Raw genomic sequence first — 16,437 nt, 5'->3', positions numbered from 1 at the left:
TCTGACAGTAGAACAGATGTTGACAGGGAGTCCTTTTAGTAGAACGGGATGTATAAATACGTAATATAATATAGTAGTATAAATACGTTTGGTCTGAGTAAGGACGTTCATTTGGATGTTCAATTTACTGCGTAGTGTTTTTTAGACTATTGACTTTATCTTCGTCGAATTTCGTTTTTTTTTGCCAAAGTATTGTCTGTTTTAGCAGAAAGGAGAGCCATATGTGTTGCTTTTCCGGCGACGACGGCGTCCTCGTCGGCGTCAACATTTGTTAAGATTACTGCTTAAGCTAGTTTTTATAGGAACTAGTTGTGATGATCAATGATATTTTCTTTCAGTACATATCAGTTACGACCATTTCAAAACCATAGCTAGGTCATGGTCCAGCAACTTTCAATTAATAAGCAATTTTCAATGTTAAGATTTCTGCTTAAATTAGTTTGACAGGAACTACTTGTGATAGATAAATGATATTTTCTATAAAGTTGCATTACTATCACTACTTCTCAGTGTCTCGCCCATTTCGAGGCCCTGCCCCCTAGGTCATGGTCAATCAGTACATTTCAGTTACGACCATTTCAAAACCCTGCCCCCTAGGTCATGGTCCAGCAACTTTCAATTAGTAAACAATTTTCAATGTTAAGATTTCTGCTTAAATTAGTTTGACAGGAACTACTTGTGATAGATCAATGATATTTTCTATAAAGTTGCATTACTATCACTACATCTTAGTGTGTCGCCCATTTCGAGGCCCTGCCCCCTAGGTCATGGTCCAGCATCTTTGAATTAATTAGCAAGTTGCTGTCCGTCAGATTGTTTTTTTCTGAATTTTCTGTCGATAGGCGAGGCTTTTCTCTTTGTCAACAGTTTATTCTACGAATTTTGATTTATTATTGTCCTATGGGTGTCTTCTACCTCTTTTGATAAACAATTATTATATTTACTTCCTTACAGACACCGATATACCAGTTTAAATTCGTAAGTTTGACTGTTATGTATTTTGGAATCTGGCGTGACAAGGTCTCATGAAGTTCTCAGTATCATATAACATTGGCAGACAGGGTGCTGCTCATACATCAGGATTCTCACACGGAGTAATAATACAATATCTTGTATAACGAAATAATTAACTGAAACAGCAAATGCAAAAAGGCGTATAATTAAGAATGAAAATAGTAAGACTCATTAACATTAAGTCGGGTTGATGTTTAATGTTCTGTTTTGAATCTCTAGTGTTGATTCTCTTATCAACTTTGTAGAAAAGTGTTATCCACCATGATATATATGTATGTTATGTTTTAGGTGGGAATGTGATAAACGGTTGATTCAAAAACTAATGTGACTTTGATAGACCACTTCGAACCACCTGTGCGTTATCATTGTCTAGAAGAAAATATTCTCGAGACCAGATTTCTACAAGAAATAAAACAGGTAAGATACTTTCTTTTTGATTCGGTCAAAATCATTACACTAGGGGTATTTGTGTAACAAAAAAATTGACGAACCTTTCAATACGAAAGCGTTTTCACAACTCTTTTTATGTTTTTCATACTCATTATAACTAACAATTAGTCTTGTTGTAGTTTAAATAGTTCAATAAGATTTGTGTTGCATGTAAAGGCGGAACACGACTATGTTTTGTTTCCTCTTATAGTTGATGTGTTTCCATCAGTTTTGGTTTGTGACCCGGACTTGTTTCAGTTAAATAGATTTATGACTATTGGACAGCGGTATACTACTATTGTCTTTATTTTGTACCGAAAGAGTTAAATAAAAATATATATTATATGCATAAAACAATACATACAACGTGCATTAACGTCCCTTTCTTCTTATGATACAATCCTTTTGCTTCCAGAAAAATGTTCAACTATTTGGATAAAAATGATAATGGAAAAAAATTCCCATGAGATATGGATGCAAAAGATATAGTCGTAATCAAAACTTAATTTTGGGTAGCAGTAATAGACTTGAATTATATACTGGTAAGGACCTTTGGAAATATAATCCGTATGCAATCAAAACTTTTTTAAAACCCAAGGAACATTACTTTCCGATGAAGAGTTTAAAGTAATAATAATGTAATTCCTGAGGAATTCAACTTTTATCTGTGAAATTTTAATATTTCAAAGGGAGATATATTATATGTTAATTCATTTTTTAATCCAAATTCTTTTTTAAAGACTTTTCAACAGCTTCTAGTACGAAGAATGTCACCATTAGAGCGAATTATTTTCCAAGAACATATATGGGTTAACAAAATCATCTTGTATGAAATATTTTTTGTAATGTTTGTAACTATTTGTTTTTTTTCTTATTTATGTTTTGATTTACTATGACCTCGACCTACGATTTTTTGTTTGCCTATTTATTATCTTCATATTTCGATATTTCGTAAAATACTAAATGTTAGAAGCTGAGGTGTAAATCAAAAGCAGAAATACATTTATAGACAAAAGATAAGCAAATACGGTTTTACGAAACCTTGCCTGAAGCAGGTGCATCCTTTTTGTCCTTTGTTAAAAAAAAGAGCAACAGCCTTATCTAAAAAGATATTTTGCACAAAATATCGTATACAACGTTTTCGATTTTGACTGTATCGGTGAAGCAACTTTGGTGATAGTAGCAATACCTGTATCATTATATCAGATTCATATTTCACTGTATCTATAATGGTCTGCTTTGAAAATCGATAAACTACTGTCGTCTTTATTTGATACAGGAATGACACAAGTCATTCTGAGCACCTACATCATTATGGAATTATGATCTGAATATTTGTGTTTTATTCCATAGAATTAAAATTAATGTTAAAGATCCTCATTTGCAGACGGATCTGGTCATTTCAATCAAAGTGGGTACTTCAATGTACACATACAAGAAGAACATTTTAAATATAACTTGAAATAATCCAAATGAACTGCTAAGGGATTGCTGAACTCACTGGATTGGAAATTTCAATAAGCCTGATTTTGTCTAGACCTTGGTTACATTAAATAAGAATGACTGTTTCATTGTTTCATTGTTTATGCATTGTATGTTTCCTCTTTCAATGAAGTAATGCATAATAAATGTAACATGATTGAAAAATAAGATAATTTTAATATCTTTTTTGGAAATGATTGTTTTTTTGTTTTTGTTTTGAGAATCTAAACAAAATATTTGATGATATATAAAGTACAAAATGTTTTATTACATTCAAATACTTGCTAATGAATGACTTTCTTTACACGAGTTTTGTTAAAGTTTTATTTTGGGAAATATACTGTGCAGTGCTCATGCAACAGCGTGAAATAATGTAATATAAATTGATTGTTGACAATACCAACCAGATATTAATTGGACGAAATCAGGATGAAGAGAAACGCAGCAATTTCGAATGTTTGTTTTGAGATATTGACAGGACTTTCATGACCAATTTCCGACTGAAAAATTAGATTAAACGTACCGCTATAATTTGCTATAACAACAGGGTAAAAAAGCTTTAATTGCCAAAAATAGTTGAATTGGTTAGAAAATGGATTTTTATTGCAAAGAATAAAGGGCCAATTTCCTGTCATTTTGAAAAATCAAAGTTAAGTATATAAATGTACAGTGAAAATTGCCTTGCCATCTATAATATGCCTTGTCATCTTTGATTAAATTTTTTGTTTTGTATAAAAAAAATAATGAATTGGCACTGGTGTTTTTATCTAGTTGTCTGTCTGACCACTTGGTTTTACTGTAAGTGGGTATTCGGCCTCTTCATTGGTCTGATTTACTTTAAAGGCTTTTAAAATTTTAGGTAGTTCGTATTATATCTTGTTGGTATGCTTACTGTAAACAGTTATAAAATTTTAGAAATCATTTTAAATTAAGGAATGTATCTCCCTCATGTAAAGCTCTGATTCCTTGTCCAGTTTTGGCTATACTTTACTTCCTGTTGGTTGAGCAGCTCTTCAACGTTTGTATTAGGTTTTAGATTTTCAAATATTTTGGCCTCGAGCATCATTGAATATACATTATTTGTCGAAATCGCATCTGGTGCAGTAAAAATTTGTACAGTTTATATCTTTGCCAATATTTTTCGGTGTTTCTATGTTTCTGTTATAATTGTTGATTCCACGACAATTACAGAAATGCACCATTTTGAATTTCAATCATATATACAATTTTTAGTATTTAATTTAAAACATACCGCCTGTACTTGATGGTAGTAGAGTGTATGTAGATATTTTGATGATACAAGAACTGATAAACCATCATCATGTTCTGTTAATTAAAAATTCTTGATTGATGTTTCTACTCCTCACAGAATATAAAAGCATCAATTTATTTCTGCTGTCATTATCTAACAAAAGGTGTAAACGCTTTGAGTTTGTTGATTAATATCATTTTAACATTGAATCCTGAAATTCAATTCTACATGCTAAGTTGAAAACCACAGGATAATATTTATAGCCAATTAGCAAACTAAAACGCCTATATAAATATAATGTTTTAATTGGATATGAGATAGATTAGCTACCTGCTATGATTTTGGTAATGTTTTGACATAAATTAATTGTAAGGAATTAGGAAGTCACAATAACTAACATTATGTAAAGCATTAAGAGGGGTGCCATCTTATAAAGTAATCTTCTCATTAGTTTGAAACGTCAAAATTGTCGGAAAGCAAGAAAAAAGGGAAGTATTCTTGGTATACTTTTTTTTTTATAAAACAGCGCCAACGTTAGTCATTCTATATGTATGCTTATTACAAAGGAGCGAAATCATCAATATTGGATAAGGGTATTTAATTAACACCATGGATAGTTCTATTTCACATTTAATTTGTTTAGAAAAAAGTCATTGGAATTTCATATTAGCGACTAAACTTTTTCACTATCTACAGTAAAACTAGTTATTAAGATGACATTTACATATTGTCAATAAACAAATCATTAATATATCTAACGTTGATACTGATAATTTCGCAATGTCTGTAATTTAGAAGACTTTCATGTTAAAATTAAAACTGTAAATTAGATATTTTCATCCGTAAAACGAATGGCAAATATGGCGGCTTTCTTTTTTTATTCCTTTCCTGTGTTGCAATGTTCCGTTGGCGTCTTCATATGGAGTACATATTTCTCAGTTAATATTTGAACGTTTATTGATTGGATGTTTGCTTGAATGGTGTCCAGTGGCAAAAAGTTCTTGCACATTCCAGACGAAATTAAAATAATAAATCCATTGGTATGTTTGGTAAAGTGGGTAGACTGAAATGAATGGGGAGAATTTTGACTGCCACTGGAAAAGTTATGTTGGATGAGAGCAAAAATATCGACGCCTTGCAACAGACCGCATTTCCCTTCCTAAATGAGGAGAGGCAAGGTATGAGCTTCTTTCAAATGCAGAGAGCGCGGCACTCTCCCTACGCAAAGATTTAATGTTCTCATTCCGACTTGACGTGGTTGCGCGTTTTTACTTTCTACATAGAATAGAGAATGGAAACTGGGAATGTGTCAAGGAAACAATAACCCGACCAACAAGTAGGAAACAGCCCAAGACTACCAATGGGTCTTCAACGCAGCGAGAAATCCCGCACACGATGGCGGGATTCAGCTGGCCCCTAAACAATAATATATAAAAATTCAGCGAAATTGACGCCAGACTTAACTCCGAAACATACAAATAAACCATAATTAAAAAAAAATATCGCCCCTTTTAAACATGGGTTTTAATGCAGGGTGCGAGGTGCCTAGGAATGACAATATTTCTATTTTCCACTGAACTCAAAGAAATTTTAAGACAAAGATATAAATATTACAATTTAATCGAGACTTTTACTAAATTTCATCACACATATATTAAGGGATTAATCGTTTTGAAGTACATTTTCATCTGCATGAATTTAATGATAAGGGGTATTTTACAAAACGTTTTACACATTTTTAGTAGGTTTGTGTTGCTCAGTCTTTATTTTTCTATGCTGTTTTTTGTAGACTGTTGTTTTATTTTTCGTCGTATTTTGTTTTGTTTTTGCCGTGTCGTTGTCTGTCTGTCTTCGACTTGTGAGTTTGAAAAAACCATTTGGTATCTTCCGCCTCTCTTTTAATATCAGAATATTAAAAATGTCTTTCAGATCTTTCTTTCCCCCTGTAATGGACTTAATAATAAAGGTTGTGATCCTACTACCACTATTACATAATTGCATCTGGTAATTTTAGGGACTTTAGTATCAATATATTTTAAGAAAAACGTTATAACTGTGATGTTAGAATATTAAAATATTAAAAGAGGTGATTGATGTTCATGAAAAGATTGGCCGTGAAATACAAAATGATTGACGATTTACTTTAGTTTTCAAACTTTCAATTGATTTAAAGACCAACGAAAGTGCTGATATGTCTTTTCCGTACTATATTTTGCCATTTAATTCTGTTAGTGAATGGAAGATGAAAGCTTTAATAGATTCCATTCGATTCCTATTTGCACTTTTGGATTTTTTACCATGAAACTGATAGACACGTGATGACGTATAATAAATAGAAAACGAAAACTATTTTGCAATATTGAAGTTTACACTTAGCAACGAGTAAATTATATAAATGAAATATATTTTTACAGTGGCGTTTTAATGAAAATAATGCATTTAAAAAGATAAACGAAAATGTTTGAATAGTTGGTAATTGGTAACGCAAACAGACTTAATCCACTACATTACGAAATTAAAACACGAGGCATTACTAAACCTTAACTGTTATCTTGTATTATTTTAATTTGTAATCAGGGACCAACAAATTTATGTTGTATCGACTACGTGTTATATTTGCATTAACTTGTTTTGTTAAAAAGTTTTTGGTCAAGGCTGTTGATTAAATGTGCAAACAATTTTAGTAAAAATAGAATCGAATCAGAAATATTAATCATAATTCAATTACCCGATTTTATGTCGCTTTCTATTAGATAAAACTGTATATGAACATTAATTTCTTTTCTTAAACAACCTTCAGTGACTGTTATACATTCTGTGAACTGAAGCAGAAAATGTGTTAAGAATTCCGGAAATAATCGTATGTTTGGAAGCAAACATAAGATATGCAGTATCAATTGTACAAATAAGGACCATAGAAATGTCTCGTTTTTTTTAAACACCACCATAACAAACTAATTCGGAGCCGAAAAAGGTGGATGGGTCAGAATAAACGAGTTGATAACAACATTTTTTCTAAATAATCTAAATGTTTTGTGTTACCTTTTCTTTTGCAAGCAAGTGCAAAAATGTTACGTGCAGTAACTGACATAGTTTACGATAATAAAATTGCTAGCTTGCATGTAGTATACAGATGGTAAATTAAATATGGGCAATATCCGTGCTACAAAATTAATTTATTCGCAACAACCTCTTTGTAGACATATTTTAATTATAAAACAGACTAATTGTTTTCTGTAATTTTATTCGTTTGTGGACAAGTCGATAAAGACTGTTATTGTAACATCTATGTGACGTCATTACATGAAAGATGTCATACCTGACATATTTGTGTACGAAAACGAAATGTCCAGCTTACATGTATACAATTTATATAATGACTTATGAGCAATATTACACTAACAACAAGTTCTTTGTAGAAGACATTATGTGGCTTATTTTTTTAGGCTGTTGCTCGTATTTGAAATAGTAAGTCTCAGAATGAGACACTCATGATGATGTATGATGAATCGCAAGTTTGGAAAATATCGTAAAGATATTTGAAGAGATACAGATGTCTTGATGGGCAATATGAATAAGAAGATGCGGTATGAATGCCAATGAGACAACTATATCCATCTAAGTCACAATGTATAAAAAGTTAACAAGTATAGGTCAAAGTATATACGGTCTTCAACACGGAGCATTGGCTCACACCAAACAGCGAGCTATAAAGGGCCCCAAAATGACTAGTGTAAACAATTCAAACGGGAAAACCAACGGTCTAATCTATACATAAAAAAAAAACGAGAAACGAGAAACACCTATGAACCACACCAACAAACGACAACCACTAAACAACAGGATCCTGACTTAGGGCAGATGCATAAAAATGCAGCGGAATGAATCAATATTGAAACATTTTACCTTCTAAGTTAACTTGTCAAAGTCATTGCAAAGTATTCGGCACACCGGTTAAGCATGGCACATACATATGCATAATATCAAGTTAATGTACAATTTTCTGTCTAATCGTCGTATGAGCTGAGTTGTACGACGTGAATTTTAACATAATATTTTTTTTAGATTTTATTGTTCAAGTTTTATAATAAAGCTTTTATTTTAATGTTGACGAAGAATAAAAATATTCTAATGAAAAAAGGGAAAAAGACCACAACGTGATAATCAATTCCACAAGTCGGGCCCATGAGTTACCGGAAAATGATCTATAATGAATGAATTGATGAACTATTTTGACGGTTTAACAACGTAACGTCATCTCTTTTTTATCGATAATTTATAAGTTTGTAGTCATGTACGTTAAGTTTAAGTTGTTGACATGAATTATCATTGATATGGTCATAATTATAAATTAACTGTTTACAAAACTTTGAATTTTTGAAATACTAAGGCTTTTCTATCTCAGGAATAGGTTACCTTAGCTGTATTTGGCAAAACTTTTAGGAGATTTTGGTCCCTAATGCTCTTCAACTTCGTACTTTATTTGGCCTTTTTAACTTTGTTTTATTCAATCGTCACTGATGAGTCTATTGTAGACGAAACGCGCGTCTGACGCATATACAAAATTTCATTCCTGGTATCTATGATGTGTTTATTTGCATGCATACGAAAAATAGTCAACATTTTCAGTCTTTTGTTGTTGTTGATTGATATCATTTTCATATACTAGTATATATCGTTCATAAAATAACAAATGAAGTTGTAATTATTTTAAGGCTCTAATAGTTGTGGTAAACTTGATGATTGCGCCAGGAATGTAATTCGTAGAACACATTTTTATGCCCCCGCCGTAGCGGAGGGGGCATTAAGTTTTACCCTTGTCCGTCTGTACGTACGTACGTACGTACGTACGTACGTCCCGAAATTGGTTTCCGTTCTCTAACTTCAGTTTGCCTCAACCAAATGTTATGAAACTTATACACAATGCTTATTACCACAAAACACAGATCAAGTTTGAATTTTGGTGGCGTCACTTTAACCGATCTAGAGTTATGCCCCTTTATAAAAGGAAATATTGCAAAATTTTTAGTTTCCGTTCTCTAACTTAAGTTTGCCTCAACCAAATGTTATGAAACTGATACACAATGCTTATTACCACAAAACACAGATCAAGTTTGAATTTTGGTGGTGTCACTTTAACCGATCTAGAGTTATGCCCCTTTATAAAAGGAAAAATTGCAAAATTTTTATTTTCTTCTAAATATCAAGTTTATATAATATATTTTTAAAATTGGAGTTATCTTCCTTTGACCATGATTATAGTTGAATCAACTACAATCATTGCTTTATACAATGCAATGTTTAATTTTGACTTCCACTGATAAAACACAGATCAAGTTGAATTTGGGTAGTGTCACTTTAACCATTATTGAGTTATGCCCCTTTATAAATAGAAAGATTGCAAAATTTTTTAGTTTCCATTCTGTAACTGAAGTTTTCCCCAGCCAAACATTATGAAACCTATACACAATATTCATTACCACAAAACTCAGTAAGGATCAAGTACAATTTTTTTGTTTCAGTTCTCTAACTTGAGTTTGCCTCAACCAAATGTTATGAAACTTATACACAATGCTCATTACTACATAATACAGATTAAGTACGAAATTAGGTGGCAACACTTTTACCATTCTAGAGTTATGTCCCTTTATAAACATAAAAATTGCTGAATTTTTTAGTTTGTCTCAACCAAATGTTGTAAAACTTATACACAACCGTTCTAGAGTTATGAGTGTTTACAAATAGAAAAATTGCTGAATTTTTAGTTTCTGTTCTCTACTTAAGTTAGCCTCAACCAAATATTATGAGACTTACACACAATGCTTATTACCACAAAACTCAGATCAAGTTCAAATTTGGGTAGCGTCACTTTTACCGTTCTTCAGTTATGTCCCTTTATAACTATATGATATGCAAGCGGGGGCATCATCTGTGTCCACATGTGGACACTATCCACATTTATTCATGATGCTTAAGTGTTCTTTATCTTTATTTCAATGTTAATTTATTACTCCAGCACAAGGAGCGCTTCAATTATCTATTAGGATGCTAGTTTCGTTGCTTGTAAAGAAAATATCTTGCAAATAGCTATAACACCTTCTTGATACTACAAAGTTAAAATCTTTTGAGAGATAACATCAAAATAACTTCATTTTACATCAATTCTTTTCAAATTATATAGTAACTATTTTGCTCATTCACTTGAAATAATTATAGTAAACACATCATATCATATTCCGAAAAATGTTCAGACTATTCTGGAACAAAATGTATGTATCTTGCCAATAGTCATACATCAATGGTACTCTTTACAAACGAAACCCAGTCAGGCCCGAGTAAAAAACAACTCGGCCCGTTGATAACTCGGATCCTCTAGAAAAGACAGTGGTATAACAACTATACAAACTGTAAAAATCAGTTGGAAAAGGCTTTACTTATCCTCGGTTAAAGTTGATCTTGTGCATTTTTTTTTAGCTAATCTGTTTAGTACATGTATTTCTCTTTTTGGTGTTTAATTTTAAATGTTTTCCAGAATTTTGGTCCCAAGCTTTGTCATGAAGGTTTATCTACAAAGAAGGGTCTTACGCATATACAAATCTATCAAGTACGTATTATGTCATTTTAAGCGTAACTTCACCAAAAGCCATGCGAGCTTTTAAGTTGTATGACGTCCTTTGTTCCATCGTATGCCGTTTACAAAGCTCAGTTAAGACGTTACGCTCGTGCATAGTCACAATATCCGGACTTCATTAAAATGAAAGTGCTTTTAACACGAAACCTGCTCCAACAGAGTTATGAAGAAGACCGATTGAAATCGACGTTTAAATGTCACATCACACATTAGTTGACCGTTGTGTCACTAGCGACATGTTTTTGCGGGCTAAGATCATCCGTATAGTCGTCTTATTTGGAATTTAACAAATTATGTCCCATTCTTGATTGTGACATTTTGCCGGAGTTGGCATTCGCATGGTGGGTGATGCATGGTTAAGGAGACAATTATCCTGTCGACGTACCCGATCTCGCTTCTTTTTAGATGCCCTCAGATTATGTTTGTTACCTTGATTTGTATCTTCTTAATCGATTTGCAAGATTTGAACATCCGTAAACTGCTTTTGCCTTCAACCCTTACCCGACTTGCAAAAGCTGTAACTCTATATAGCATGTATGAGTTTATCTACATCGCCTGGCGTCCGTCGTTCGCTAAAATCCTGTCCAACATGGTCGCCTTGGCTATATATAACACATAAGGGAAAAATGAAGGTAATATTTCTGATATCTTGAAAATCATACAAGATACAGAAAATGTAACGGAAAAAATGTCCAGAATATTAATATCTAGATCCTATCTATAATAAGTATCAAAATTTTCACACTACTCCTTAAAGGATGTTATGCCCTTTCGTGAAGAATTTATTTCTCAATTTATGCAACTTTGCCTTATTGAAACATATTAAGAGAGGCGAAAGATATCAAAGTGACATTCAAACTCATAAGTAGAAAATAAACTGAAAACGCCATGGTTAAAAAAAGAAAACGACAAGCAGACAAACGATAGTACACAAAATAAAACATAGAAAACCAAAGACTGAGCAACACGAACCCCATCAAAAACTGGGGGTGATCTCAGGTGCTCCGGAAGGGTAAGCAGATTCTGCTCCAAATGTGTCACCCGTCGTGTTGCTCATGCTAGTAAAACCCGGTAATAAGTCCAATTCGGTAGGTCACATTCGGGGAAAAGGGGACGGGATTGTATTTACGACAATTAGAACATATCCGCTGTCATGTGTGAAACGGATATTCCATAACTGTCAACCAACTCGTGATGGCGTCCGTAAAATTTACGAAGTGACGATTTCGACTTCACCACTTGGAACTCTTGGTTTGATAGCTTCTTTGTCAGCAGCAACCCTCTTTCAAGGAAATCATGATAGGAAGTATAAGCCCTGGATTATCGTAGCAACTGGGAGATATATACTCCGTATGAAGCGCTGCTGGAATGTTGCTACATAAAAATGGAAAGTTCACAATTGGAAAGCTGATGTCATCTCTTTTGTCGTAACTTTTTGTTTATAATAGATAAAAGAAACACTGTAAACAGTTAAAAAATGATAAACAATACTATAAAAAACCGCAATAACTTAATTCACCATAAATAGCGCCTTGCATCAGACATTTCCCATAAATGACGAATTTTCCCTCATTTTTATCGAGTTTTTTGTATTATCTTGAAACCTTAAATATATACAGTCAAAAACTCCAACAGCTTTACATGTACAAGATCTACAAAGATTCTATTATGACTACAGCTATAAATTGATACCTTATAGGTATATTTGCCCTAAAATGATGATCATATTTAATGAATTTAAGCATTTCTTGTTATTATCTGGAAAAGTATCAACAGCAATATAAGATATACAAAAATGTTGACCTGAATGAAACCATATATTTATTTCATGTATTGAATGACGATTTTTGACTCATTTCGGCATCTTTGCCTTCTATCTTGAGAATAGATCTGTCAACAGAAAAAAATTATCAGCAAAACAAGATATTTAAATATTTGAAATGATGAAGAAGTTTTCAATTGACATCATAAAGGAGTTATTGCCCTTAAAATTATGACTTATTTTCCATTTTAATGTTTCTCTCTTTTATCTAGAAATTTATAACACGGCTTCCTCCGCCTCATTTTAGACTTATACCGTGAATTTGACATAAGCGGTCATCTCAGTACCAGAATCTGTGACAAACGAGACGATTTTAATTTTGAAATTATAAATTTCCCCAACCTTAGCAGCAATATACCAACTTCATCTGCATATGGGATAGCAGTTGTTATCAAATAGTTCGTTTCTATGTATGTTGGCGTTTGTTTTTGTTGCACTTCAGTGTTTCTGTTGTTCCGTTGTTTCCCTCTTATAGTTGATGTGTTTCCCTCGGTTTTAGTTTGTAACCCGGATTTGTTTTCTCTCAATCGATTTATGACTTTTGAACAGCGGTATACTACTGTTGCCTTTATATACATTTCTAACTCATTCGGTATTCAACAGCTTGCAGATGCTACTTAGACTTTATAAAACGTCACCAGTGAGCAGTAAGTTGATGAACCAGGGTTATGTCAAAGAACATCTCGTTCTTTTTCTAAAAAAGTTCATTGAAAGATACCAAGACCTTGTTGATAAATATTCCGTATCAACTTCACAAATAATACATGATGGTCTTGAAGTATAGATTCTAGGTACTGACGCTGTTTATCATCTTAAATACGTGTTATAGTGGTCTTTTTATTTGTCTTTGAACATTTTTAACCTTTACTGTTTTGTCCATTTTTTTGGTAATGTACTTTTGGCGTGGCTCGGTATTTATACATCCCGCCATTGTATTATTGTGCTATGGTCAATTTTGTATTCTTGTCTTTCATTTTTGCTTATGTACTTTTTCTATAGAGTGTCTGTATACAATTTTAATTTTCTTTGTTGAAATAGTTATTTATTTTTTTATAGTGATTAAGATTAATTTATAACACAATGTTGACTGCTGTACCCAATTTTTGACATTTTTACCTATTGTTTCTGTTTGTTTTGCTCACACATTGTTGTCACTATTTTGGAATTCTATGCGACTGTCGTACAAGAAAGATTTTTTGCTTGCTATGAAACTAGGTTTTGTCCACCGTTTTAACGGATAAAAGGATGAACCTGTACCAAGTCAGGAATATGACAGTTGTTTCATCCATTCGTTTGATGTGTTTCAGCTTTCGATGTTGCCTTTTTATAAAGAACTTTCCGTTTTGAATTTTCCTTGGAGTTCGGTACTTTTGTTATTTTACTTTTTTATAGACAAGCATAAACTTTTTACAAGATCAGTTGAGAGTGGATCTAAGTTAAGTTTTTATAAAAAGAAAGAAGATAAAAATGGGGCAACCAATTGTTAATTTTAGTTATTTTTACGTAAATATCAATATTTTTTATTATTTTTTCAGATGATTGACCCTTATAGACTTTATGCTTGTATAGATTATCAGACAGTTGTTTCAGTATATGATTTAGCTATACCCCAATGTTTGTGATTTACTTTTAGAGGATACATAAATATGAATTTATAAAAAGACTCCACAGATTCTTTTTGGATTATCAATAATGATTTTCTGATATAATATTACATCTTTATTCCAATTCGATGACTAAATTCACCTCTTATCGTACATTTTTTTGTACTTACAAATTCATCTAGAGAACTTTTCATAAACACCATTCATTTTATGCGTGGATTTGATAATTTTAGTTGTGTATGTACTAGTTATTGAATTAAGTGATACTCAGTACCGCTTGAATTTTATGTTGATCTGGTTTCTTTTTTACGAAATGAGACTTTTTGTTGCTTTTACAATTTGAAAATGCGTGGGTCTTCAGTCTTTTCATGATTGATAAAGCTACTATATTGCGTTTTTATAGTATGGAAAGTGATACTGAATGATTTTGCGTTTTATCAGATTGACCATAAGTTGAAGCAAGACCCTTGTTCAATATATTCTATTGAAATAATCGCCCACTTTAACTAATTCATTGTATAGGTTATTCACTCGTCATTCTATACAGATGAAGATGACTTCTTATAAAAGGAAAACTCACTATTTTGTTAATTATTCACTTGCTTGTCGTACAGGTTGCAATTCATCTATTGTTGTTTGTCAAAAATACGTTGCGCACAAGAAACAGAATATGATATAGGATACATTGGTTTCTTTTACTTCAAGGGAGATGTGATGCACAAGATGAAAATGTAAAAAAAAGTATAAAAAAAATACCGAACTCCAAGGTTAATTAAAAAAAGGGAAGTCCATATAGCAATATAGGACCTTGATGACCCGGGCGACGTCCTATCCTGTATCGTCTTTTATGTTTAAAATTCCAAAATTGCGAAAGACCCGCTTTTTTCTTTTTCAGGTGACCTATATACAAATATATATATTAAACTCCTTCAGGGAATACTGTTTGCATGTACATGAGTGAAAAGACACAACCATGCAGTTATTATTATAAATCTTGAAACAAATAGGATATAGGATTCTCATTCTTACGGTGATGTTGTTTATAATGCTGTCTTTGAATTTTGTCTTTATCAGTATAGACATCTATTTCATTTTTGATAGTTTATTATACATAACTAAGGATGTATTGATATCATGATACTAACACTTATGGTCCTACATCCTGCAGATACCTGTAGTTTAGTTTCAGACTGCTTCAGACGTTTTAAACTAAAGGTATACTGATTGATATTTTAGCCTTGGAGAACACGGGTTATTTATTAGTCAAAATTTGGCTTTGAACTAACAATTACTGCAAGTTCTCCTTATTGGTCGGTACGGAGTAAAGCCCGGACCGACATTTTTTTTTACAGTTTGTCCTTATGTTGTGTTGTTATACCACTGTCCAAGTTTGGGGCAAGGGTTGAGTATTCACAATATTAAACATGTTAAACTCCGCTGTCTGTCACATTAGTTTTTCATTTATTGGTATAGTATACATTGATGTAGTATAAATCAGGTTGTTGGTTTTCTCTTTTGAGTTGTATAACATTTTGTTATTCCGGGTCATATGATAGTCACACAATGGATTCCAATAATCTTGAAAACTCACGTCATCTAGAAAATAAAATACGTTTCTAGACAATTTTACATATTTTGAATTCATGATAATGTATAGGTGCATGTACCCGATGAGATATATACAGGGGCTTTCGGGCCCCTATTTTAATTCAATATGAGATGTGATCAATTTGCTTAAAAATCGTTTCATATTAACTAAATTTGCGGTTTACATTTCTTATTTTATTGTATTTCTGGTATAATACTATAAACATTACCAAATTGGAAATAAATTTATAATTACATAGGAACAAAGACAAAAATGAATAAAAATGAACACATGAAACGGCTGTTTTTGAAACAAACCCGTTTGTATTCCAACCCATAAATCTTTTATTTCTTTTGATTTTGTTTTATATATATATATGTACCTTTCATAATAAAGAAATAACAGTATTAAACTGATTTTTACATCGCGATGACCGTGAGGGCATTCTGATGTATTGCTATCGCCTAGATTTCCATTACGTAACTTTCGTTTTGGTTTTGTAACCGATCTATAAACATGATAATTAGCGGATATTAACGAGTGCAAACTAACATTCCTTATCGTTTGTTATAAATACATCTCTTCAATGAATACTGATAAAAATATTTTTGTTTA

The 16,437-nt window shown here is 32.2% G+C and overlaps 1 protein-coding gene across 2 annotated transcripts in view; it reads left to right on the top strand.

The window, feature by feature from the left end:
- Window positions 1-1,294: 1,294 nt before the first annotated feature.
- Window positions 1,295-16,437, top strand: part of LOC127735670 (immunoglobulin superfamily DCC subclass member 3-like) — an 82,555-nt gene continuing 67,412 nt past the window's right edge. Inside the window, exon 1 of one of the 2 annotated variants that reach the window (XM_052245919.1) lies at window positions 1,295-1,431. The gene's annotated coding sequence lies outside the window, so the exon portion shown is untranslated. The remainder of the gene's footprint in view (window positions 1,432-16,437) is intronic. The other variant, XM_052245912.1, reaches the window with a different exon arrangement.

The sequence above is a fragment of the Mytilus californianus genome, unplaced genomic scaffold (genome assembly GCF_021869535.1).
Source record: "Mytilus californianus isolate M0D057914Y unplaced genomic scaffold, xbMytCali1.0.p SCAF_3, whole genome shotgun sequence".
In the NCBI taxonomy this organism is placed as follows: Eukaryota; Metazoa; Mollusca; class Bivalvia; order Mytilida; family Mytilidae; genus Mytilus; species Mytilus californianus.
The sequence above is the reverse complement of the archived record's forward strand: the minus strand, read 5'-3'. Positions and strand labels throughout refer to the sequence as shown.